We start from the raw sequence: 24,259 nt of genomic DNA, 5'->3' as shown, positions 1-24,259 counted from the left end.
CTGAGGAGGAAGTATCTCCCCCTGCACCTCCTGTAAGACGAGCTGTAACTCTCCACCTCCTCCCCCTCCTCCCCCTCCTTCTCAGCACTCCGCTCTGTTAGCATTTGACCGGTAGCTGTTTGTTAACCAACCCTGACCCACTGCCGTTTAATCTGAGCTGAGAGGAGGACAGACGAGAAGAGAGTGAGAGAGAGAGAGAGAGAGAGAGAGAGAAAGGTGATCACTCGCTCGTCCTCGCTCGTCCTCTGAGAGAAGGAGAGACAGGGTTTCGGCTTGCAGGGATTGGTTTCCAGGAAAAGTACTCACCCACATATACACACTCAGCACACGCTGTGCGGCTCCCACCGTGTGTCAATATCTGTGTGTTTGCACACAGTGACCTTTGACCCGGACAGCTTTACCTGCGGAGAAACAAACGTGTGGCCATAAAAGGACACAAGGAAGAGACGGAGGAAGAGGAGAAAATGGGAAATGGAGCCACGCAGAAGGTGGAAGGAAAAAAGAAAGGAAAGAAGGAGGAGATCATTTATGAGAAAAGAGGAGGTTAAGTGGAGGAGAGCAAAGAGAAAACAGCAATAATAAAACAGCTGCACTTCATTTACACATCTGGATACTGTTCGCAGCATTTGTGTATTTGTGGGTGTAAAAATTTAATTCATGGTGTGCAAAGAGAGATGTTTGAATGTTAAAGTGATGGGGATGAAGGTGTCATTCACAGCTCAGTGACAGAGAGAGAGAGCAAGAGAGACATCAGGTTGTCTGTGTGTGTGTCCTGTTTGAAATTCTGCTCGTCTGTTATCTGACTCCATCCAAGAAATCCAGAGCGAGAAGGAGACGAATAGACACAGAGAGAGAGAGAGAGAGAGAGAGAGAGAGAGAAAGAAAGATACTTTTGCTCCCTCTTTCAATGTGCTCAGTTACAACAGTTTCATAGTTTCGTTTAAACAGCACGATTGTGCTTTCTTAACATTTCTGGGTGTTTTATCGGTTTAACCAACATTGACCACTTTTAATTTCCTATATTCTTCTTAGCTGCCATCAGCTGGGCGAGAGACTTGAGTGCGTTGTGCTACAAGCAACAAACGTAGCCTAGAGCGTGTAGCCTGCAGCAGAGACGAAGAGCAGTTTGCAGAGAACTAGAACTAGATAACTCCCTGCTTTCTAACTTAACACCAACTTTTTCTTTTAAAGTGGACACACAAATGGGTTTCTTTACTTTCTGACATATAAATATTGTTTTGATGGTGGGTGCTTATATTAAACATGGCCAAAAATTCCAAGAATTAGGTCAGAGTATTTACAAGTAATCCCTGTGAGCCAAAAGCTCAGGCTTGAGACGGCTCTGCTGTAGATGCTTGGTTTGCTGGAAATTGAAGCCAACAGGGATCCAACAGCTACAGTTCTTCTAATGGCCTCTTGAGGTTGGATCCAAAAGTGAGTCACTCCCCGCAGAGCCCCGTGTTAAACTGGCCAACTAAACAGAATTAAAAGCATGTTTTCAGCTTGGTACGAAAATGGTTTTGGCCTTTTCCTCCTTCATACTGACTGTACAGGAAATTATTTTTATTATTTTATAACATTTTATAATCCCTTGGTTGCTAGCAGGGTTTAAAGTTCAGGGTGTGGGTGCTGTTTTTTAGGCAAAGTAGGTGTGACTGCTTTGACGTCAGGAGTGCTGACACAGGGATTGATTGCTGTGCGTTCATTCTCACCTTTGCTCTAAGCTCCAGCTACATAGATGAGAATAAATCTTTTGAAAGTGAGTGTAAAGGATACAAATGTTCAGGGTGGCATGATGAATGTCAGTGTAAGGATAAATTCAGAGTTCGGCCTTGATGGAGGACGATGCTAAATTCTTCTCGTGTTCGCCTGAATTAATTTGACGTGAGATCGGTGTTTTCAGGAAACTGAACACTTGCTCAAACCGGAGCCTTTAGACTCGGTGGATGCCGACTTTACTGACTGCACACAGCTCCTCCTGGTTACACAAATGTTGGCAGTGTTTGGTTTATCACAGTTTCTTCAGTGTGAGAGTGTGTTGAACAGGTCAGCGGGACGGTGGCAGGTAGCAGTCACTTGCTCTTACTGGACGGTTGTTTTGTGATGCATCTGCCATACTGCTTGGTACACAGGAGGTCTTTACCGAGTACACAAAAGCATTGTTTGTTGACTTGTGGAAACATTGTAGAGAATTCAGCCAGCTTTCCCTCAGGTTTGTTTAAATTTCCTCCATGCAGCCATGCATTTTTACTTTTACCCCCTACATTTTTGAACATATATCTGTAGTTTCTACTAGAGATGGCACGATACCACTTTTTTATATCCGATACCGATATCATAAATTTGGATATCTGCCGATACCGATATGAATCCGATATAGTGTTTTTTAATCAGTAAAAATGTTTTTCAATATCTTGCTGCTTTTTGTACAAGTTCATACTCAAGTTAAAACAAACAAACACTAAAGCTATTCTGTTATACCTGTATGCAAAAAATATACTGCACCCAAAATATTTCATAGTTCAGCAATACTGATCAATCTAATAAACTTAAACCTACTCCATCCTCCCTATTCTGGTATTTTAAAGAGTAAGCAACCTAAGTAATAGGGTTGCAAACTCCCAGCAAAAAAAAATAAAAAATAGGGAACCACCTCATGATGCTTAATCGACATAATCAACTTTAATTTGATGCGGTGTGGGGAAAAAAATGCACAGACTCAATTATTTTTCAAGAATAATTAAATAGATTCAGCATCTTTCTTCAACAGAATTGCAGACTGCACAGATGGAAAAAGTACTATAGCTTACCTAGGGTATATTAGACTTAATAGTTATTATATACAGTAATGGACTTCTATACATTTTTCATCAGATTAAAACTTTGGGTGTAAGATTCTGATAATTATTTATTAAAAGCTACACATTTTAAATGAGAATAAGAAAGAAAAGTATGTCTTTGTGCCCCCTTTTCCCTGTTAATGCCCTATCGGCCCCCTTGGATAAACTTTGCTAGATCCGCCCCTGCACAGTTACCAGCTGTCAGCTACGTAGAAAAAGATCCTGGAGTAGAAAGTAATATTAAATAAATTCTAACAACAGCTTATCAATCTTAAACGTGCTGCTGTTGTCCAGCCTCTGGTTTCCTCTTTCTGGCGCAAAGTGGGCAATAAACAAACAAGAGAGACGGACTTGGGACAGAAAAGCCGATCAGCTGATCATTGATCAGTTTCATGATTGAAGTAGCTGCAGGAGAGGGAGAGAGAGAGAAGAGGCACTCGCTCCATATATCAGTTGTTAAGCTTAACGCAGGAATGCTTTACAAACATTCAGAGATGGACTTACACACTTGCTTTACTTCTCTCGGGGATAACTTTGTCGGAGATGAAATGCCGGGTTGGTAGCTAGAGTCCAAATGCTCAACCAGACCACCCACAGGTCTTGCAGGCCACAGCCGCTCTATCAGGTGACGCATACTGCTCCGACGTGCTGAGGTTATGGGCGTGTCGCAAGTTTTGTGAGGTGCTTTTTTCATATTTAACCGTTTGGATTACAGTTTTTATTTCTCTCTGATATCCGATCCAGTAATTTAGGTCAGTATCTGACCGATACCGATAGTAATATCGGATCGGTCCATCTCTAGTTTCTACTACTTAAATTTTCAAATCAGACTTGTTACTTTTGCTTTAATGCATTTGCACGGTTATTATTTGGTCACTGTGAGCATTCAAACATCAAACCGATCTGATATAAACAGAAACCTGTGAAAGGCAGTCCTGTTTGTTATTAGTCACCAGATGATGTCGCATAAAAAGAGATGCCAAACCCAGGGGTTAAAGTGGGACGCGTTTTTTTTGTTTGTTTGTTTTTGCATCCACACCGGAACTGCATGTTGCCGCATCTAGCTAGTGCTACTGAAGAGGAGCAAGGAGCATAAAAGGAAGTGATGTTTTTGTGTCAGGTAATTTGAAATGCAGCTTTTCTATACGCTCAACAAACATCAGCCAACACACAAACTGTTTGTGTGCAGTTTGTCTCACAGTGTGTTGCTAGCTAAAGGTCCAGCTGCTAATTTCACGGGGAGAGAAAAGAAAGAGAGCTAACTTCAGCTAACGTCAGAGGTGGAGAAAGATAAGAAAGACAGAAGAGGAAGAAAAGAGGTTAGATTTAAAGGGAAGGACTGCTCATTTAACGCTCACATGTAAGTCCTCATGTTTTTACACGTGACATTATGTTTTTTTGTGAAACCTTTTGCTAAACAAACTGAGGCAGACTGTGTTATTTAAAGACGGCATGAAATCCTCTGCAGGCTATTGTAGGATAAACAGGTTAGTTTGCTGCACTGTGATGGATTTAAAGTAAAGAACAGTGTGTGACTGGTGCACAGTGGCCGTGGTTTCATGTCAGAGTTGTAGCAGCAATCCATTGACCGAATTCCACCTTGACACCAGCTTTAATAGTGTCTAATGTAAAGACAGCATAAACAATGTACTGTCAGTGTAGAGGATGAAATCAGCCAGGATGACTCATGAAACATCTGCTCACATCTGGTTGAATTCAGTTGTGTACATCCACAAAGAGCAGCAGGTCAGCTGATCACAGCCTGCACACTAAGAAAATCTGCTGGAGCTCTTAGTAGAAGTTATTGTGAGTTATGATTCTTTCCCCCACACTGAACCATTACAACCAGTTTACATTGCATTTACATTAACCCCACATTGCACATTCTCCTGTTTAGAGGCAAAATCGCCCTCTACAATGGAGGCAACAGAAAATAGACATATATTTTTATTTTCCTTCTTTTTCTTCAGATTCAAGCTGAGTATAATTAGAATAAACAAAAATTAGACTAAAGTCCCATCTACTGATATTATTTTATCATTATGTTAATACAACACGAGGTTCAATTAGCTTTGCAAAAAAATTTGAGTACATTTTAAGAGCCTGTACTTTTTTACTTTTACTTGAGTAAAGAAGTTGAATCAGTACTTCAACTTTTACTTAAGTATTTTTTTAACAGTAGTATTTGTGCTTCTTCTGAAGTACAGAATGTCTGTACTTTTGCCAGCTCTGTTTAAACCCGATATTATCCCAGTCCGATGAGTTTCGAGTCAGAGGGGAAAGCTTTAGCTTTGTGCCCCATAAATTTATAGCAGTTCTGAGGCCAGTGACTTGTGAGGATATCTGTGATGAAGTGTTGAGGCTCATTTTTGTGCTGCATTGTGAATCCTTCAAAACAAAATGCACACCAGAGGGCGGAACGCGTCTCTGATGGACTTGTGCTTTCTGGAGCCTTGTGTCTTTTCTTTACTAGAGTGGTTAAGATGCTTGTCTAGCTCTCAGTCAACAAAGCCTGGTGCATCAAACATCTGATGGTATTCTTTTTGTCTCCCTGATCCTGCTTCAGAGCCAACTGATCAAGAGTTTGCACAAAGTGTCGTGGAGCTCAGTGCGCCGCGCCCTTAGGAAACCTCCGTCTTGCAACGATCCAGTGCTGAGAAAACCTCTCTTTGCTGTGAATAACAATCTGACTTCTGACACCTTTGCTTAGTTCTGATGTGTCGCACTATCACAGCGCTGCTTAGTCGGCAATGTTCTGCCTGGAAATTGTGGCACGGCCGTATTATACCAGGCGAACGATGGCTACGGGAGGATGTAGTAGAACAAGGCTCAGAGTCGATCAAATGTCATCCGACTAAAGGTTCAGCTAAAGGAAATCTCACCTCTGGTACAAAGGAGGTAACACAGCCAGTGAAATGAATCTGCTTCAGGTTGACTGCTTGCCGACAAACAGCAGAGAAACACTTCCTGTGTTTTCACCTCCTGACCTTAAATCCTGTTTTTATATTTCAGTTTTAAAGAACATCACTTAGACAGCTTCTGTGATCACCAGATGAATTTAATGCTTGTTTATCATCATTACATTCTGTGGCTGTTCTATTTTGTGCCTGCACCGCAACTTTATGTGAAATGAACCGAGACGTATCTTTTGATGCGGTCTCGGTGCAGCTGTTTGGTCTGCACCAGACTTTCAGGGACAGTTTTTACTCCAGCCTAAATGTACCAAACCAGATGAGTTACGTGTGAAAAGAAGCTCATATGGAAAATGTTATTCAGCGTGCGAGTTTTGGGGTCAGCGGCATCTCTGCTTCCAAAACAAGTCGGCGTGGAAGTCCCGACACTGGAGTCGGGTACCACTGCGTCTTTATTTTCAGTAATATGACACATCTCTGAGTAAGTGAGTGAGTGGGCGAGTTACAATCTATTTGTGTTTGCTTTGATTGCACACAAGTATTAGCATCCACCTACATTTCTCACACTGTTTCTCATTAGGAGGGCAACGAAGATGTTCTACTGCATTTGGTCAACGGGGACCCGTTGACTGTAGAAAGCCTCACACACACAGTTTTATGTGATGGCTGGATTGAACCCATTTAGTCCAAGGAGTCTGCCTTGTTTGTTGCATCGAAGGTTCAAAATAGCTGCAGTGTGAAGGTCGTATTTCTCAGCATCAATTAAACTGATACCCCTGACTATGACTAGTTTATGACTAGTTTATTACCACTTTAACAGGTTGAGTGAATACACAGCGGTGCTGGAACAAATGTTAAAATGGCCACAGTGTCGGAGAGATAAATAAATAACATTTAAGACAAGCACATCAGGGAGAACATTACCCTGATCAAAGTCATAAAACCTGCATCAGATGGGACTTTTAATGTCTTTTACCGGGTGGGCGGGGCTCGTCGCTCCAGGGAAACATTCCTTTATTTATCACTCTCTTCATCACTCCATCCGTCTCTCTTTCTCTCTGTCTGTCCGTCTCTGCCTGCAGCTGCCAGCTGGCAGCAGCTCTGTGGCTTCATCAATAAGACTGGCAGATTGGAGATTGATGACGCAGACTATCAGAGAAGAAGCTGTCTGTCTGACAGATTATCCTCCTATAGAGAGACGCAGAGATGAAAAGAGATGCAGCAAGGTCTGTAATTGTGTTGCATGCAGGTAGAAGCTAATTTTAAATATGGGACGAGTTTTAGGACTTATTTTTGGACTAGCAGGTTCCCCTCACTTCCAGTCTTTGTGCTAAGCTAGGCTAATCAGCCTGAGTAACTTGACCAGCCCTCCTGTGTGGAGGGGAGCTATCGTGATAACCCTGACCGCGCGCTGTGCCCACGCTACAATCGACACAGTTGCGTGAACAGCAACAGGTGATCAATTCGGGTTAAAGTCTTGGTCTAGTGCTCATATCCCCATGTGACCATTGATGAATATGAGTGGCTGATGCATCTGAGCACCAGGAGCGTGCCATGAAAGGTTTGTTTCAACTCAACCTTATGGTGCCACACAGTAACAATTTTTGACATAACTTGTGTCTCAGCATGAGAAGATTTCAGTTTGTTTTAGCCATGAAACTGAAACAACAAATCCTCCAATGTAACAACACCTTGAATGCACATTTTCTGATATTTAGTGCAGTAGGCTTGTGTGCTGACGTGTATTTTGGTTTATACTTATTAGTACTTAAATGCACCCCACTGAGTAATGTGTTGGTAACTAAACCTCGTACATCGTGGAAGGTTAATCAGGTAAAAATGGTTTTGGAGCGACATGTCACTGACTTTGGTGAGACAGTAAACAGGATGAGTGAATGTCAGACTTTATGTTTAACATTAAATGAGGTTAACAAAGAAAGAAAGAAAGAAAAAGAAAAGCTGGCATCGGAAATTTCCTCTGAGCCAAACGTCCCATCACACTTCCTCAAAGCACGAAAATCCATCGACCGCTGTTAGTGTGCGACCTGAGCTGACTGTTGAGTGTGTGTGTGTGTGTGTGTGTGTGTGTGTGTGTGCGCGCGCGCGCGTGCGCGAATGTGTGTAGCAGTATGGCTAACAAAAAGTTCAGCAGAGAGCCATTAGGGAGAGAGAAGTTAACGAGCTCTATAAAGATAGAGGGAGGAAGCTATTGACCACCATTTGTCTCTGTTGTTATCTACCTGTGTGTGTGTGTGTGTGTGTGTGTCACTCTGCAAATTATGTGTGTATTGCCTTTTGTTTGAGGGTAAACAAAGCCAGAGGTCGTGCTTGTCAACATGCTGTTGTACAGATGACAGCGAAATCCAGCTGTTTGGAGTGTGTGTGTGCATGTGTGTGTGTGCGTGCAGCTGCTTTAATTGACAGGTTGTGTAATGATGGACAGCAGTGATGTGAGGTCATTGACACTGTTCCAGGTCAAATCCTGACCTCATACTCACACATGGAGATAGTAAAGTGGCTCAAAGAATAGGGCTGCTCGATTATGGCAAAAATGATAATCACGATTATTTTCACTGAAATTGAGATCACGATTATTTGACGATATTTATTTCGTCCGCCAGAGCTTATATTATTTTTTTACATGCTGTAGTGCCATTTGTGGGAGCATTTCAAGTTGCTATACATCAATACAACTGTTATAGCCCATATTTTAAAAATGTGTATGCATTAAGTCCATAGTAACTACATTAATTGCAAAAAAGTGCAATAAACTACAAAAAAATTGAAAATCGTTTTTGTTTTTACATATATTTCTACTTGGAGAAATTGAAGAGGTTTATCCCTCAAAACTTTAAATACAAAAAAGTTGCAAAAATAGTTTACAACAACAGGAAATTTATTTTGAGTGTCTTCATAGTTTTATTTTTGGAGATACAGCAATTTGTATATACTGCAGGAAAAACAAAAAAACAATCCTATGATGCAAATTTGCAAAGAATGTGCATCAAAATAAACTATTTCCAGCAGTGCAATTCGAGTTCTAAGGCCTACAAGTAAAAAACTACATTTTCCGCAAAAATGACGTCACTTGCGATAGTTCACGTTGACGTCTTTTTCAATGTGGGAAGTGTTAAGAACAGCTGATCGGATCGGCAAAGCGTGTTTCTGGAATATTATGTTTTTGTTCCTGCAAGCTCTTTTTATGCAATTTTTGCAAAGCTATATGTGGAAGGAAACCGTGACCGAGGACAAGCTGATGGCATAAGATGTAAGTACAACTCCTCTGGTTTCATATGGAAAAAAATTGATTGTGCTAGCTTAGCGTTCAGGTTCTACAGGGATTTAAAAATAGTTACACAGAACGAGCATGCTGCTCTGACCGGCTTTAAAGGTTTAACAATAACAATGTATTGAATAATGACTTTAAAAAATAATATAAAATAGTGTGCAAATACTGATAACAGTGCAAATGTTTGCAATATAAGAAATAAATGAAAAATGTGAACTTTGCAGTGTTGCTCTGTGGTGCAGCTACGACACCATAGCAAAGTTTACACACTGTGTCTACTTGATCCACGTCTGACTCCGCGAAGCCATAATGTTTCCACACCACTTAAGTTTTTTTTTTTACCTCTCTTTTCAACCAACGGCAGTCCACTCCTCTCCAAATAACTTCTGCTTAGCTTTCCGAGCTTCCCTCGGGTCCTCTTAATTGTTGTGACGCGTGTTCGAAATGCAGAGCAGTGCGCTTGATTTGCCACATGGAGCAGCGCGAGAGTAAAGCATGAGGGAGGGGCTAATAATCGGCTCAGTCATTTTTAATGATCGTTGAAAGCCCAGATCGTAATCGTGATTAAAATTCGATTAATTGAGCAGCCCTATCAAAGAGTCATAGTATATGATTCACATCATATTCATGCACATCAGTCATTCAGGGTCCCGTCGTGACCTGTGAATGGAGGCAAAATGTCCTCTTCTACATGATGGAGCCACCCAAGAATGCAGGATTTTCCTTTAATTTGTCACCTGTTCATATAGACAAACAGTCGGTAAACTCAGTCTCATTTGGTTGCTGTAAAAAACTACAAAAGAAGAGATGACTGGACACGTTTATATATGACACGTACACATTTTTCACTGAATTTTTTTCCTTTGGCATCAAATTGTGTATCAGTTTGTAGGAAGTCAGACTTTGGAGATATGCTGTTACTACCTGCCCACTAACCTGCTTGAGTTTTGTGACTTGTCACAGTCTTCTCCTCGTTGGCATTTTCATGTCAATAAAAAACTCTACTCCCACAAAAAGCAGCAAAACTCCACGACAGTATCTAAATATCTTCTTCTTTACTCTGTTTTCCAGTTGGATGCACGCCAGCCAAAATTCGGGCTGGGGCAGACTGCTCGCTGACCTTTATGATCAGCTTTTTAACTTTGCCGTTCCTGACTGAGACCGTCGGCTCTACACGGTCTCTTTGTTTCAGCCTCTTACAACTCAGCCCAGTCTCCCGCTGCTCTCTGTGGCCGTCTTCGCTGCGCTTTAATGTAGCTGAATTCATTAAATCTTACTTTGACGTGGACTGAATGAGTTTAAATCGGGGATTTAACCGTGGACGGTGTACACTGTTAACCTACATTCGTGTGGGAGCTGCTGACATGAAAAAACCCGACATCTGACTCAACTCTCCCGTTTTGCTAAAGTGGCATTTAAAATGAAAGTTAAAGGTGATAAAGGATGTCTTTAACTGCCATGCACTGGGCTGGCTTAGGTCATCATTTTTTAAAAGCTTTGTTGACCCTGAATAACAACCCAGTGATGTTTTCACATTCGGACACTTTGCTGAGCTTTTTGACGTCTGGGGACATTTGCTCTTCCAACCACCTTGATGATGAAGCTGCAGTGCCTGAAAAGCAGCTTGTGCAAAACTGTCCAGTTCTTGAAATCTTCCACAAAGTTCTTATTAATAACTGTATTGTGCTATGGGATTCCCCTGCAGCAGCACAGAGAGCATTTGTTTCTTCCTCCTCCAGCTCTGTCGTGTCTCACCCATTGTTGTCCTGTTCCTTCCTGTGTATATGTATATATGTATGAGTCTTCCCAAGGGGATGCCTTTAACAGTCGGACCACAGCCCACACATTTCCTGCGTCGTCCTGCATCGCTGCACGGGAAATAGTAACATCACTTCCTGCATCTTGGTAGGATGATGTTGTGAAGAAAGGATGAGACCCTTTCCAGGAGGTGGACACATTCTTCTGTTGACAGTTTAAAACAAAGAAAGGAAATATCTGAGTTTCTCAAAGTTGTCATTTCCTGTTTTTTTGTTTGTTTTCTACGATGCTAAACTGACTAGAAACAGGGACTAGAAAGAGAGATCATAGTCTGCCACATAAACTTTCCTTTTCTTTGGCCTTGTGTAACATCTGGGGTGTGAATAATCAGACCTTGCCACATATTAAATACCTCATAGTTCTCTTTTTTCACCTCACAGCACAGCCAGTCACGGCAGGTATCTGGCCACCCTGAGCCTGGTCCTGCTGGAGGTCTCTTTCTTTTTAAAACTTGTGTTGGACTCTTTGTAATTCATTCTTTGTAATGATGATCGGACCTCACAATAGCATGCAGTGTGTCAGGATGCCAGCTTTCGTTCTTTTTTCTGATTTGCTCCTGTATTAGCTTCATTCAAATACAAAGATAGAACTGGAATTACTTCATATTATTCTTACTGTCGAGAAATCCCACAAATAGCCCGAAACCAACACTCGAACCATCTGCCTCCCTGTCTGATTCTCCCAGCTCCTGGGACATCGGCTCCTTTTGTAGAAGTCGCATTTTTCAAAAATGTTCAAAAACACACTCAGTTCATTGGAGGCAAAAGTTAAAATTTTCCAAAGCAGCTGGTGGCTGTAAGTTTGAACAAACTAGAGGAAAGGGTGTTGTGTTGGGGAGTACCATGGGTCCATTCGGTGCTTCTAAAGGCAGAGATTAAACAAACACAGTTGGAGTAACAGAAAACAGAAGCCATGTGTGCATTGCTGACCACTGCAGTACAGTAACACACATTGATGCTACAAAGCGTCAGAAGCGGTTAAAAACGGTTGATCTGGACTTTTCACACGTGGCTGCAGAGCATCACTGACAGGAAATACAAATGCTTTCAAATTAAAACAAACCACTGACCTCTGTGAGGGGGAGGTGTGGCTACTCTGAATCTGCTTTGAATCTCTGCAGCTGAACCTCTCTCTCTCTTTCTCACACACACACACACACACACACACGCACGCTTTGACCCACACTTGTACGGCTGACTGTCAGATCAGCTGCTGTGTATTCCAGCAGCTTTTGTGGGGGTTTAATGACTTTCCCCATGTGGAGAGACACAGTTTGGCTTTCAGCTGCTTCTCACTTTTTACGACTACATCCTGCTCGTACACTCAGCGTTTGTGTTTGTGTGTGTTTGTGTCAGCTCTGCCTCACTGAAGTGTGTGTGTGTATTTTGTGCATGCAGGTGATTTATCTAAGTCAGGGCTCGCTCGGCTGGCCACCACGGTTGAATCCTAATTCTCTCGCTCGCTCTCTTTCCCGTCAAAGAGCTGCTGTTCATTCAGAGTAAGAAGGAAGGAGGGAAGGTCTACCCTTCCTTTCTTCCTTTCCTTTCCTTCCATCCTTGCTTCGCCCCTCGCGTAGTCGTGTGTCTCTCAGAGGTTTGGTGTGTTTGCAGATTTGTGGTGATGGATGCAGATTTAGCAAAACCGCACTGTTAGACTGAATACTTTATGACACATTCACACATACAAAGCTCACTCCGCCATCATTCTTTTGTTTCCATCTGACAAACAATGCACACACACACACACACACACACACACACACACACACACACACACACACACACGCTCTCCGTCCCTCTTGCTTTCACGCACGCTCATACACTTTCTTCCTCTGCATCTGTCTTCTATTATTTATTCCAGTCATGTCATCATTCATAAGTGATAAACTCCCTGCAGAGTCAAACAGGAAGTTGCGGGACTGGCCAAATCAGGAATGTGGCGCCGTCTTTTTCTTTGATTCTTATACATTTACACTCACCATAAAATTCCCAAATCCGCCCTCCACCCCCTGCGTGCATTTGAGACAGGGTGAGTTTGGGGAGCAGAGGACGAGCAGTTTCTGATCAATAACAACACATTTACATCCGTTTTTATGTTCTTTTGTCTCTTTTCAGACAGGAAGACTGAATAGGGAAACAAATCAGGTCAATCAGGCCCATTTACAAAAGACAGAATACGCAAGACATATCTTCAAAGACCGAAAAAGATGGGGGGGATGGCTTTACCAAACTTTATGTTCTATTATTGGGCATGTAATATTCGTATTCTCAGGTATTGGCTACAGGGGGAAGACACGAATAATGCCCCGGCCTGGCTCAGTTTGGAGACTTCTTCCTGTGTCTCAGCCTCTTTACCAGCCCTGATTTATGCCCAAAAGCAGCCTTCGAGTACAGGCTCTTATAATAACTCTATTGTCAAAGTTACCTTGAAAATATGGTATCAATTTCGTCGTTATTTTAAGTTGACCTTTTTTCCCCTTCAATCACCCATCTTGAAAAATCCCTCTTTTCAGCCTTCGTTAGCTGATGGTGCTTTTTATTTGTGGGCCTCTTTGGGTATCAGGTCTTTTTCTGATCTGTACATTCAGAATACATTTGCCTCCTTTGAACAGCTCTCATTGAAATTTGGCCTTCCAAAAAGTCACTTTTTTCGCTATTTACAAATCCGGAGTTTTGTTAAGGAGAAATCCTTTCAGTTCCCATCTAGACCTTCTTATCATGACTTTGATAACCTTCTATTGCCTCCGCCCTCATTACAGGGCCTGATCTCCTGTTTGTATGGGAGAATATGTTCCTTTGGCAACTCTTCAATCTCGGCTATTAAATTGGCATGGGAGCAGGATCTGGGGTGTGTGATCCAGGATGACTCTTGGGATAAAATTCTTTACCGGGTCCATGGCTCCTCATTCTGTGCCAAACATGGGCTGATTCAATGTAAGATTCTGCACCGTGTACATTGGACTAAGGCCAGACTAGCTCAAATATACCCCAATCTTAGCCCTGACTGCGACCGTTGTCATCAAACACCTGCCTCTTTAATGCATATGTTTTGGTCATGTTCATCCCTCAAACAATACTGGATTAATATTTTCTTGATTTTATCTAAGATCATTCAGCTAACCCTCCAACCTGTGCCCTTAACTGCTTTGTTTGGGGTTCTTCCTGATTCAGTTGCCTTGCCGACGCCTCAAGCGGATCTGGTCGCATTTCTCACCTTATTGGCAAGACGCAGAATATTGCTATGTTGGAAGTCCCCTTCTGCCCCATCCTGGGAAATCTGGATCAGAGACGTTTTGCATTTTAGCAAACTCGAAAAGATTAAATTCACCCTGCGCGGGTCTACGGCCAAATTTTTTAAGACCTGGCAACCCTTTTTTGATCATGTTCAGACTTTGCGGTCTCGCAATGCTCCCAATTAGCCAGCTCAGACTCTATCGTATTTTATTTTTTCTTATCTTATGTTCAAGTAAGAGGCCTAAGTTTAAGTATATGGATTCTATTGTGCCTGCGTTCTATGATGGTATTTATTTAACTACTTTATACATATTTCTTTTCTCTAACAGAATTGATTTATCCCTATAACTAAGTTGACCATTTATCATGTGTGGGTTTTTTTTTTTTTTTTTTTTTTTTTTTTTTTTTTGTGTGTTTTGGTTTTTATGTGTCTGTGTGGAGGCGGGGGTTTTGGATACTCTCCACATCTCCCTTGTACACTCAGGAACTGTTGTCTTGTACCCTAGGGTTTGTTACTAGTATTATTAGATTGGATTTTTTCCTTTTTCTGTTTGTACACCCACTGGTACTGCTATAATTATGAGGTGGGAGTGTATGTCTTATATTGCTTTATGTTCTTTAAAAAGAAAACGGCATATTGTTCAATTTGTCTTTTGTAAATTCGATGCAAAAACTTTAATAAAAATATCAGGCTGAAAAGACAACAAAGACAAAAACTGAACATGAGCTATTATTTTAAACTTCTACTAATTCCAGTGAGTGTATCTGTGTTGCAGCTGTCAGGCGCTCTCAGGGTGTAAGCACCCTGAATGTTTATTTTGTACAATGGCTCGCATTACTCTGGCTGCAGATAGAAACGTGCTTGTTTGACTAACAAAAGGCTCGATGAAAATGTCGGAAAACAAACTTGTTTGAAGCCGACGAACAGGAGGACACACAACAGGACAGGTCACGGCTGCTGTGTTACGCTGCGGCACACGGTGGGTTAACGCAGCATCACATGATGTAAAGTGTATGACAGGAAGGTTGTATATCACATATTATTACATGTATTACTGTTAGATATAATAGAGTTACAGTATAATATACCGCTGTGTCATACTGTGTATCAATATTTTATTTTACATTGATTGTAATGTCACATGATATGAATTTTACTCTTGTTAACTTGTTAACTGTATCGTACTATACACGGGATGTGCCGAGGATACGTTTATTTACAGTGTTTCCTGTTTCTTTGTTCGGGTTTAGCGATGCTTCCTGCCCGCTCACCTTTGTCAGGTCACCTCTCGTGGCCATGAGCTAATAATTTCAGCCATTCTTCACAATTTCAGCTGTTTATCAAGTATGATCTTCTGTTTTCACCATTTGTATGCTACCTTTATCTTTTGCTCAGCATTTTCCCTCTATTTCCAACCATTAATCTGTTTAATTTAGCTGCTACTCCCCTTTTTCCCAACTAAAATCTTATTTGGCGAACACTTTAAACGGATTATATATAATTAGCTTCCTATTAAATCTTTACGGGCGAGCTATTTTGCACAGTTACCTATGATATCAGTATTCATTTTGACTATTATTATAGTGCTTTGGGCTATTTTCAACAGTTCTTTTCACTTGAAAATTTTTCATATACTCTCAACTACAAAATTACAAAAATCTCAGGACATGGTGTCTGTTGGTTTTTAAATATACCTCCTGCTAATGCCTTTTCTTTGGAGTCCAGTATTGTATGCTGTGGTTTGGTAAAGTGCAGGATAATGCAGCAGTTCAGTGTGTGTGTGTGGTATTAACCTTTTGAAGTTATTAATCAGCCCTAGCGGAGCATAACATTGTTAAGAGTGTGTAGCTTCTGAGGGGTTTTCCACTGAAATCTTCTCACCAGTTTGTGTTTACGTGTTTTAGTTTTTTTGCTTTCCAGCTGAGGCTCCATCTTTCTGCCCAGCTCTCTGTCATTACAGCGTCTCTGGAACGCCGCCGCACAGTTAACCACAGCGTTCTCATGACGCCGCCCACTCCACCCCACAGCCCCCTCCCCCACCCACTTAAAACCACCATTCCCAGTACCACAGACCGATGCTGCCAAAACCAATCGCCACATTCCTCAACAAGTTTGTTTTTCTATTTGACTACGGGGGGGGAGAGCAGGAGGAGGGAGTGGAGGGAGGAGTGATAGCAGAGAGGAGGAGACACTTGAGTGGAGGAGGAAGGATATAGGAAAAAAGAGAGACTAATGCGGTCTGATGTATTAATCACACTTGGAAGTAATTGAGAGGCTGAGCGGAGATCGAGCGAGCGAGCTTTCCTTCAGCACATTCTCTCTCTCGCTGTAAACACTGTTACTGTACAGACTGAATATTAATGCACTGATGTGTAAAGTGACTTATGGTGCAAGTGTCCTTACAAGAGTCTGTGTTGTTGTTCTTGTTTTTGGTATCAATGTTAGATGGCTGTGTGTGTGTGTGTGTGTGTGTGTGTGTGTGTGTGTGTGTGTGTGTGTGTGTGTGTGTGTGAGCTGAGTCTTTCACTTGGTTTGTCCTCGATTTTTAAAGGAACAGCTCAGCCTTTTTAACTTAGTGTCCCTCACATACTTGGCTGAGCCCCAGTTTATCGGTGGGGTCCCCGTATGTGTTTGCACATCTACATTTTACTGACACTTTTGGAAAACGTTTTCATTTTCATTGTCTTTTATCCATCCATGCATCCATCCATCCTCAATCCATTGAAGAAACTCTCTCCTGTGTGGCCCGAGTTGATCTGGGGTCTTCTTAGAGTTAGACATCCCTGAAACACCTCCCAGTTAGATGCTCGAACCACCTAAACCTAAACATTGACCCTTTTGTTTTACTTTAAAGACATTCAAAGACATTGAGTTTGCATGTTCAAAGACTTGCATTTTAGGTTAATTGTGCGTGTGTAGTTGTGTGTCCCTCTGTGTGTTGGCCTGTCCAGCCACCTGTCCCCGTGTCAGCTGGGACGCACCTCAGCTGGATAAAGACATGAAAATTGACAGATGTCACCTTTTCACCATTTTTCTCCTTTTGCTTTGTGTTGTGACTCTAACAGAAGGTCCCATATGAACTGATCTGTTTATGGCATTAGCAGCATGCAGCAATGGGACTGTTACAAACAGGCTTTTTAAATATCTCAGGGACTCTCAAGAGCTCAACTGGTGTTATTTCTTTAGAAAATGCACTGAAAAATAAAAAAACCTATATTGTTTTCCCTCCAAAAACACTGGAATTTCCCTTTTAACTACTCTAAACAGTTTCAACACACTCTCACACACTCGCACACAAAAACACACACTCAGATAGAAGATAATTGGATAATAAGTTAGAAGACGTTGTGGCTCTTTCTCAATCGGTTTAATTTATTTTCCTGTTTATCATGGAGTGTTTCTCCACTCTCGCTGACACGCCTCATTATTCACTCGCACAGTAATCACTAAATACACTGTAACAAAAAGCAATAATGATAATACATAACAGCCAATATCTATAACATCATAAGCACTTCTAACACAGACTAAATGTCTCTCTCTGGGTTCTCATTTTAAACCTCAGCGATGTGACTGACTGATGCTTTGTTTAGGTCTCTACGGCAACTTGCCTGCTCTATGTCTATAGTCTGGTTGGCACGGTTACAGCTGGCATCCTCCACTGACCCTTTACCTTTCATCAGTGCAATCCATCTGCCGGTGTGTCTGCTGACATAACTGAGAGTATAACCCTCTGTCAGTGTGCTGCCATGGTTTCCTATAGGGAACCACTGCACACTCTTAAAGATACAGCGTTAAACGGACGTCTGTTCATTGTTTCTGCCGAGCAGAGCACCGTAGGACTCACCAGGCTGACAGCTGTGATTGGTGGATTTACTATTTTTGTACATCGTTTTATTTCCAGCAGTTAGCCAATGATGCCTGACGGCTGGCACTGCATGTACTGAAAGTTGTACATTTACTATAGTAATGAGTCTGAATTAAAAGTACAGTCCTACATTATTACTTTATCTTGAGTCTTGCATCAATCAGTCAATCTGCATGTATTAGAGGTAATAAAATTACATATTTTTCAATGCAAATGTAAACTCATCTCGTGTTAATAATGCTCTTAATATTCATTTTGATTAACTTCTGTTTCAATCATAGCTTCATTAAACTGAAACTGGAGCAGGCTTGTAGCTTAAAATGTTTCTTTAAGGCTGAATCGTGCTGCATGTCTGTAATGAAGCTGTTTCCATTCACTGTCATGTGACATGTTTCTGTCTGGCTGAGATTCAGTAATGTTACCGGGTCACCTGCTAGTTTACACACCTGCATTGCACGTTTGGCGTGTTTCTAATCCTGTTAACATCCTCTGGTTACCTGTAACCACTGTAAGACTTTCCTGGGTGAGCTTTCTTTGAAGCCACTGTCATACAGTTTCTTCTTCTTTATTTCCGTCTCTCTGTTTTGGCTGTGGTGGTGCAGTGAGTTGAGCTGTAATGAATCAGCGCTTCCTCTCTGATGCTTGAAAACTTTTTTTTTCTTTTACAATTCCCAGCAGAGTCATTCCAGGAAAAATGACACAGACACTCAAGCTTGTGTTTTCTTCTTTGTCTCCAGCCTTAAAAACATTGTTATTAAATTATCTTTTGGCTGACAAAACCCAGCTTCCTGTTTTGGTGCGGTAAACATGTTCCTGCCTCAGACCGCAGCAAATTAACGAAGTCGGCGGAGCTGTCTGGCTGCACCTCCGACTTTAATTAAGCCCACAGAAGAGCCGAGAATCAGCTCCAAAGGATGATCTGAGGCTTTCCCCTGCAGCAGGCACAACAGTGCTTCCTTCAGCTAACATCGGTTAGCACTTTACATATACAGCTCCTATAATTTACTACAGATTAAAGGCTAATTTTCTGGTACATATCTTTTAATGTCAGCTTCGTTTTACACTTCTAGGTGAAGCTAGCATATCACCAGTTAACCACAGCCATTAGAGAATGAGGTGGCCAGTAGTTCCCAGCCAGCACTGAAATGCATTTATGGTTGAAAAGTAGTTCAGTTGTAATCGGACATGGAAACGTTGGCAGTGATTTTCTGTAGTCTGTAGATTTTCTGCAGGTGCTCGTTTTTCTTCGACACTGGGCTCCTATAGCTTTTAGCAGCCACTCACAGCTGTGTTTGATCCGAGAAAAAAGAATTCATACTTGGTGAGTAGGAACCTGAACAAAGCAACATATATATGAAAGAATGAAGCATAATGCAACCTTGACTCTTGAAGGTTGATAATTTTCCTCTTTGCAGTTTCTCTGTAAACACAGAGGCTTAAAGAGTGGCCACAAACAGAGCGATGCAGTAAAATTATATATTTATGGATAAGTGGTGAGCTGGAACTCATAAAGAGAAGAAAAGAAGACATAAATTCTACATGTACTGAGTGACACAGGAATTTAACATTCAGACATTACACTTAAAGTATTAAAGATTAAAGATTTTCTGAGGATTTCCTGATTCAGGGGCGATCGTGGCTCGTCTCGGCCGTTGTGTCCTTGGGCAAGACACTTCACCCGTTGCCTACTGGTGGTGGTCAGAGGGCCCGGTGACGCCAGTGTCCGGCAGCCTCGCCTCTGTCAGTGCGCCCCAGGGTGGCTGTGGCTACAATGTAGCTTGCCATCACCAGTGTGTGAATGTGTGGATGATTGGATGTGTAAAGCGCTTTGGAGTCCTTAGGGCCTAGTAAAGCGCTATACAAATACAGGTCATTAACCATTCAGTGACGCGGTGTGCTAGCGCAAACTGGGTTTTGACATTAAAAAAAGTTCTGTTTCAGGCGGGAACTCTGAAATTTACCAACCAATTTAGTGTGAGTTGTGATGATATTTAATGCCTAAAAACCCCATTTTTTTGTGCTTGATATTGAAATAAACAGACTACTCCTCAGTTTTGGAGATCACCCATAACACTAACCACATCTGTGAGTGTTAGTTTTAGCCTCTATGTTCAGAGGCTGGTTTTTTCCTGTTTAGTCAATCTGGTCCTAAAAGTGTAGATGGAGAGGAGGGAGTCCTCATCAAAGGTGAAAATTCATATTAAAGCCAAATAAAAGCCTCAGCAAGGAAGGTTTGGTGAGTCACTGCTGAGATTCTTGCTGTTTTTCTAGTAAAAGAGGCACAAATAGTCAAATCTAAATACTGAGGAAAGCTTTTTACATGAAGCTCACAGTTCGCTGGCAGTCAGGCCACACTGATAACACAATGAGCCGGAGCAGGAAGTGTGTGTGTGTGTGTGTGTGTGTGTGTGTGTGTGTGCGTGTGTGTTCAATTCACAAACACCTGCTCAGTGTGCCAAAGGTCAGCTGACAGGCGCAAAGATCTTGTGGAAGTTCAGTGTTTCTTTGGTTAAAGAGGCGTAGGGTGAGAGCAGAGGCTGCTGTTGGGAGGAATGCGGGGGTGATGATGTTTAGTGATGCAATCGGCATGTTTAGTGATGTGGGCGAGGTGTCTGAGGGTTTTTGAATTTTCTTGCAGTCCTCATCCTCCCTCTTCATTTTCTCTACACTGCTTTCAGGTGCGGTGGTTGCCTAATCGCATGTCGCGAGGAGTTTAAATTTTTTGCTGTGAAGAGTTAAAATCGTGTTTTCTAGCATTACACCTGCAGCACTTTAAGGGCCTTTTTACACCTGTACCTGCTCTGATCCAGATCAGCTGAGATTGTATACTTGTGGATCTTTTTACTTTTGTTTCTTTTCATACAGAAAAAAAAATCCAAGTGAAGCAAAATGCGTCATTACGAACCACATGCCAATGTTCAGTTTGCTTATTGGCCAGATGTGTCTGGAGCAACAAAAATAAATAGAGAAGAAGGTTCTGGACTGTTGGAGAACACAGAGAATATACGTTTATTTAACGGCTCATTGCTAGCTGAACTGACCTGCATCCCAGAATGCAATGCACACCTGGCTACGGGAAGCTGTATGATGAGCCTCAGGCACTCGTGACCTCCGTGTACTTATTCTAAAGCCTCCGTTAAGGACTTTGTAGCTTTTAATGTTTTGATCGCGTCTCTTGGATAAATCATCTGTGTCAGAGCATTGATAACTCGGTGTGCTTTTCCCCTGCTCATAGTTTGATTTGGATCTTGCTCTGAGATACATTTCACGTCATTTTCGTTCCTTAAAATAGATTTACAGCCATCACCAGAATGGCTAAAAACACTGAATTTATTTTTCATTTAAATTTATTGTGTGACTGCAGACACAACAAAACTTCTCTGTACAACAATAAATATTCTGAGACTGTTTTTTTCCCCTCTCTCTCTGTGGGAACCAATTATTATTCATTTATGGGGTGGTTTTCTGTGCATAAGTAGAAAGCCTCCGAGTTGTTTTGATCCAGTGAAGGATTCTGAAGATTACACTGGCTCAAAAAAGGCCCACTGGTGCTTAGTAACGTTAACTCACAAATGAAAAGCTCGATGCAGAGATTTGTAATCTGAGAACAACAGCTGCAAATTTAAATTAATTATTTATCAAAATGTGCTTTTATTGAGCACTTCAGTTCTCCATAGAGATATTTTCTGGTCACTTTGAGGGTTTATTTTGATCACCGGATAAGCGAGGCGTCCATGTTTGCTTATTTGAAGCTTTATTAGAAGTCTAAATTAACCCGTCATCACAGAATCACCATATCCCACAGCCCTTCATTGTTATGACAGGCTCGAGTTAGTTTGGGTTCATATGGAGCTGTTGACGTTAGCTTGGCGTCTTTAGGTTTCATCATACTGGAGAAAGCACAGCGTGGTTGGTTACTTCAGCTCTCATTGTTGTTAAATCTCTTCACTTAAATAAGCTATAGCTAAATGTTCCCACAGCGCACATGAAGAAAAATTATTAAAAATTCCTCAACAAGTAAAAATGTCAAAACACAGAAGAGCTTCTCCTGGAGTCAGAATGTATGCTGTTTGTGTTGTCAAAGTAACATCGGTCTAAATTCAGGAATCTGGGGCATGTTATGAAAGTTCTTTTGTTACGCATGTGTTAATCAGTTATTTCGTACATTATCTAAAACTCGATAGGCCCAGAGAGATAAGATAACATTGTACAGTTATTGTGATGTGATGATTAAAGAAATAATAAAGTTTGCATTTACTAGTGTTGTGCTTTCTGCTTACTCTACGATAAATAAAAATTTAATTAAGATAGTTAAATGTTGTCACTGAATGTCAAGCGTTCACTCTGCGTGTCGTTGTATTTCAGCCCATCTTTTGCAGTGTGTTTACCTTACATATCACACATACTGCAATAACAATGATAAGCCAGCTTTCTTTGTGGCTGTGTGCTCAATCTGTTTTGCAAGAATAAAACTGATAAAGAAGAACAACTCTCATGATTTATGATTTTTAACCCCTCACAGTGCAGCGATGAATCTTGGTAAAGAATGGAGTTGGTACTGCAAATTGTTCCTCTAAATCGCCGCACCTCTCTGGACACAAACTGAACCATGTGCTGCAGATTTGAACATTTATTGTATGAGTGAATTGAAGTGTATGCCAAGTCTTTTTTTTTTTTTTTTCCCACCAGCACAAATCTGCAGGGGTTGAATCCCATTTTCATTTTGTTTTGTTTTTTTGTGTGCATGCTTTTTTATTTTATGCATTTATTTTTCACTGTACAATATGTTTTGTTGTTTGATTTCAGTCAGGGATTTTTTTAAATGCTCGCTACTTCATTGTTATTCAGGAAGAACTGCTTTCGTCCTCCTGCCATCTTCCTCTCTGTCTCTCCTCTCTACTGCCACTGATTAGACTTGGCGTTAGCCTTAGCATTAGCCAGTCGTTCCCTATGGGCCTGTTGTCTCTTTTGGCTAGCAGCATCCAATCTTGGCAAGCTAGCAGCTAATCCAGACTGGATGCTAATGAACCCTGGCCAGTGTCCACCTCGTTCCTGTAGAGACGTCTGTTTCTATAAAGCCCAATGGCTAACCAGCTAACAGGCCACTGCTCCACTGTCCAACACGGACAAACAGACAGTCAGGCAGAAAGACAAACCACCCGGAGCAAACTATCTGGCTCTCAGCTAGCTGTTTGCTAATCAACCAATAATACTGCAGTATGAAAGGCAGTGGGTGCCTGTTAACAAGAAGCACTTTACATATACTGAATTCAAATTTACAAATAAAACTATACTTTCTGCATAAGTATAGCACGAGTATTTGTAGCATTAAGATAGATGTTATAGTTTTGTTAAGGCAGCAGTTATATTTTAACTCCTCTAATAGGGAGAAAAACACATAAAATGTTAATTCTTTCTAAACCTTTGAGAATGAACTGATCCATTTGCCACACGTTGGGATTTTTACCACGTAGAAGTATTTTCCTTTCTGTACCATGTTCTGTAAAAATGCTACAATTTTAAAGCATGGGTCATAATTTGATTGACCTTTAAGACTTTTTGAAATAAGAACAGATGAAATAACTATGTGTAATGTGCAGAGTTTTATTTATAATGACACACAGTAATTTGATATATGTGGGAGAGTAAAAATCTATTTTGCTGCATATTTTGGTGGCTAATTCTCTGCCACAGAAAGTCTAAAATTATATTATTATATTATTTGAAGTGTGAATGTGGGAAACTGAATGAAGGCATCATGCGCTTGTCACAGACTTTATTAATCCCTAGTGTGAAAATATGGCTGTAGCCCATGTAAATGAGAGACAGATGACATATTTTAACATTAAAATACGAACACACACTTAGAGGACGTCGGTGTGGCTAATAATAACAGTAATACTAAAACACTGTGAGAGGGAAAAGTTAGCACACTGAATCTAAGCCACAAACTTCATTTGGTAGCGTAACGTTTCATTCCAGTTGGAGCTCCTTAAAAATTACTTGTACATCATGCACACATAATCATATTCCATTGGCAAAGAGCTACAAGTGATATACTGTCAATGCACGCAACACAAATCATGCAAGCATTACTGCAAGCTTCAAAGCATCACACAGGGTCAGTGTGATTTAGCGTTATCTTCTGTAGGTTCAGAAACATAGTCAGAGACCTAATTTTGTGAACAATTATTCATTTAATTCCACTTTGGCTCCATTTGAGATTAAAGGTTCCCTCCAGAGACATTTAAAATTACTCTGAATTGAATAATTAATGCATCTCTTATATATTTTTCTA

At 41.2% G+C, this 24,259-nt stretch overlaps 1 protein-coding gene across 7 annotated transcripts in view; it reads left to right on the top strand.

Moving 5' to 3' along the window:
* LOC309716895 (protocadherin-1-like) overlaps positions 1–24,259 on the top strand; it is a 236,757-nt gene that overhangs the window by 70,143 nt on the left and 142,355 nt on the right. The gene's annotated exons all lie outside the window — the stretch shown is intronic.

Source organism: Aulonocara stuartgranti, assembly GCF_965226115.1.
Source record: "Aulonocara stuartgranti genome assembly, chromosome: 2".
NCBI classification, from domain to species: Eukaryota; Metazoa; Chordata; class Actinopteri; order Cichliformes; family Cichlidae; genus Aulonocara; species Aulonocara stuartgranti.
Note: the sequence above shows the minus strand (reverse complement) of the source record. Positions and strands in the feature narration are given on the sequence as shown.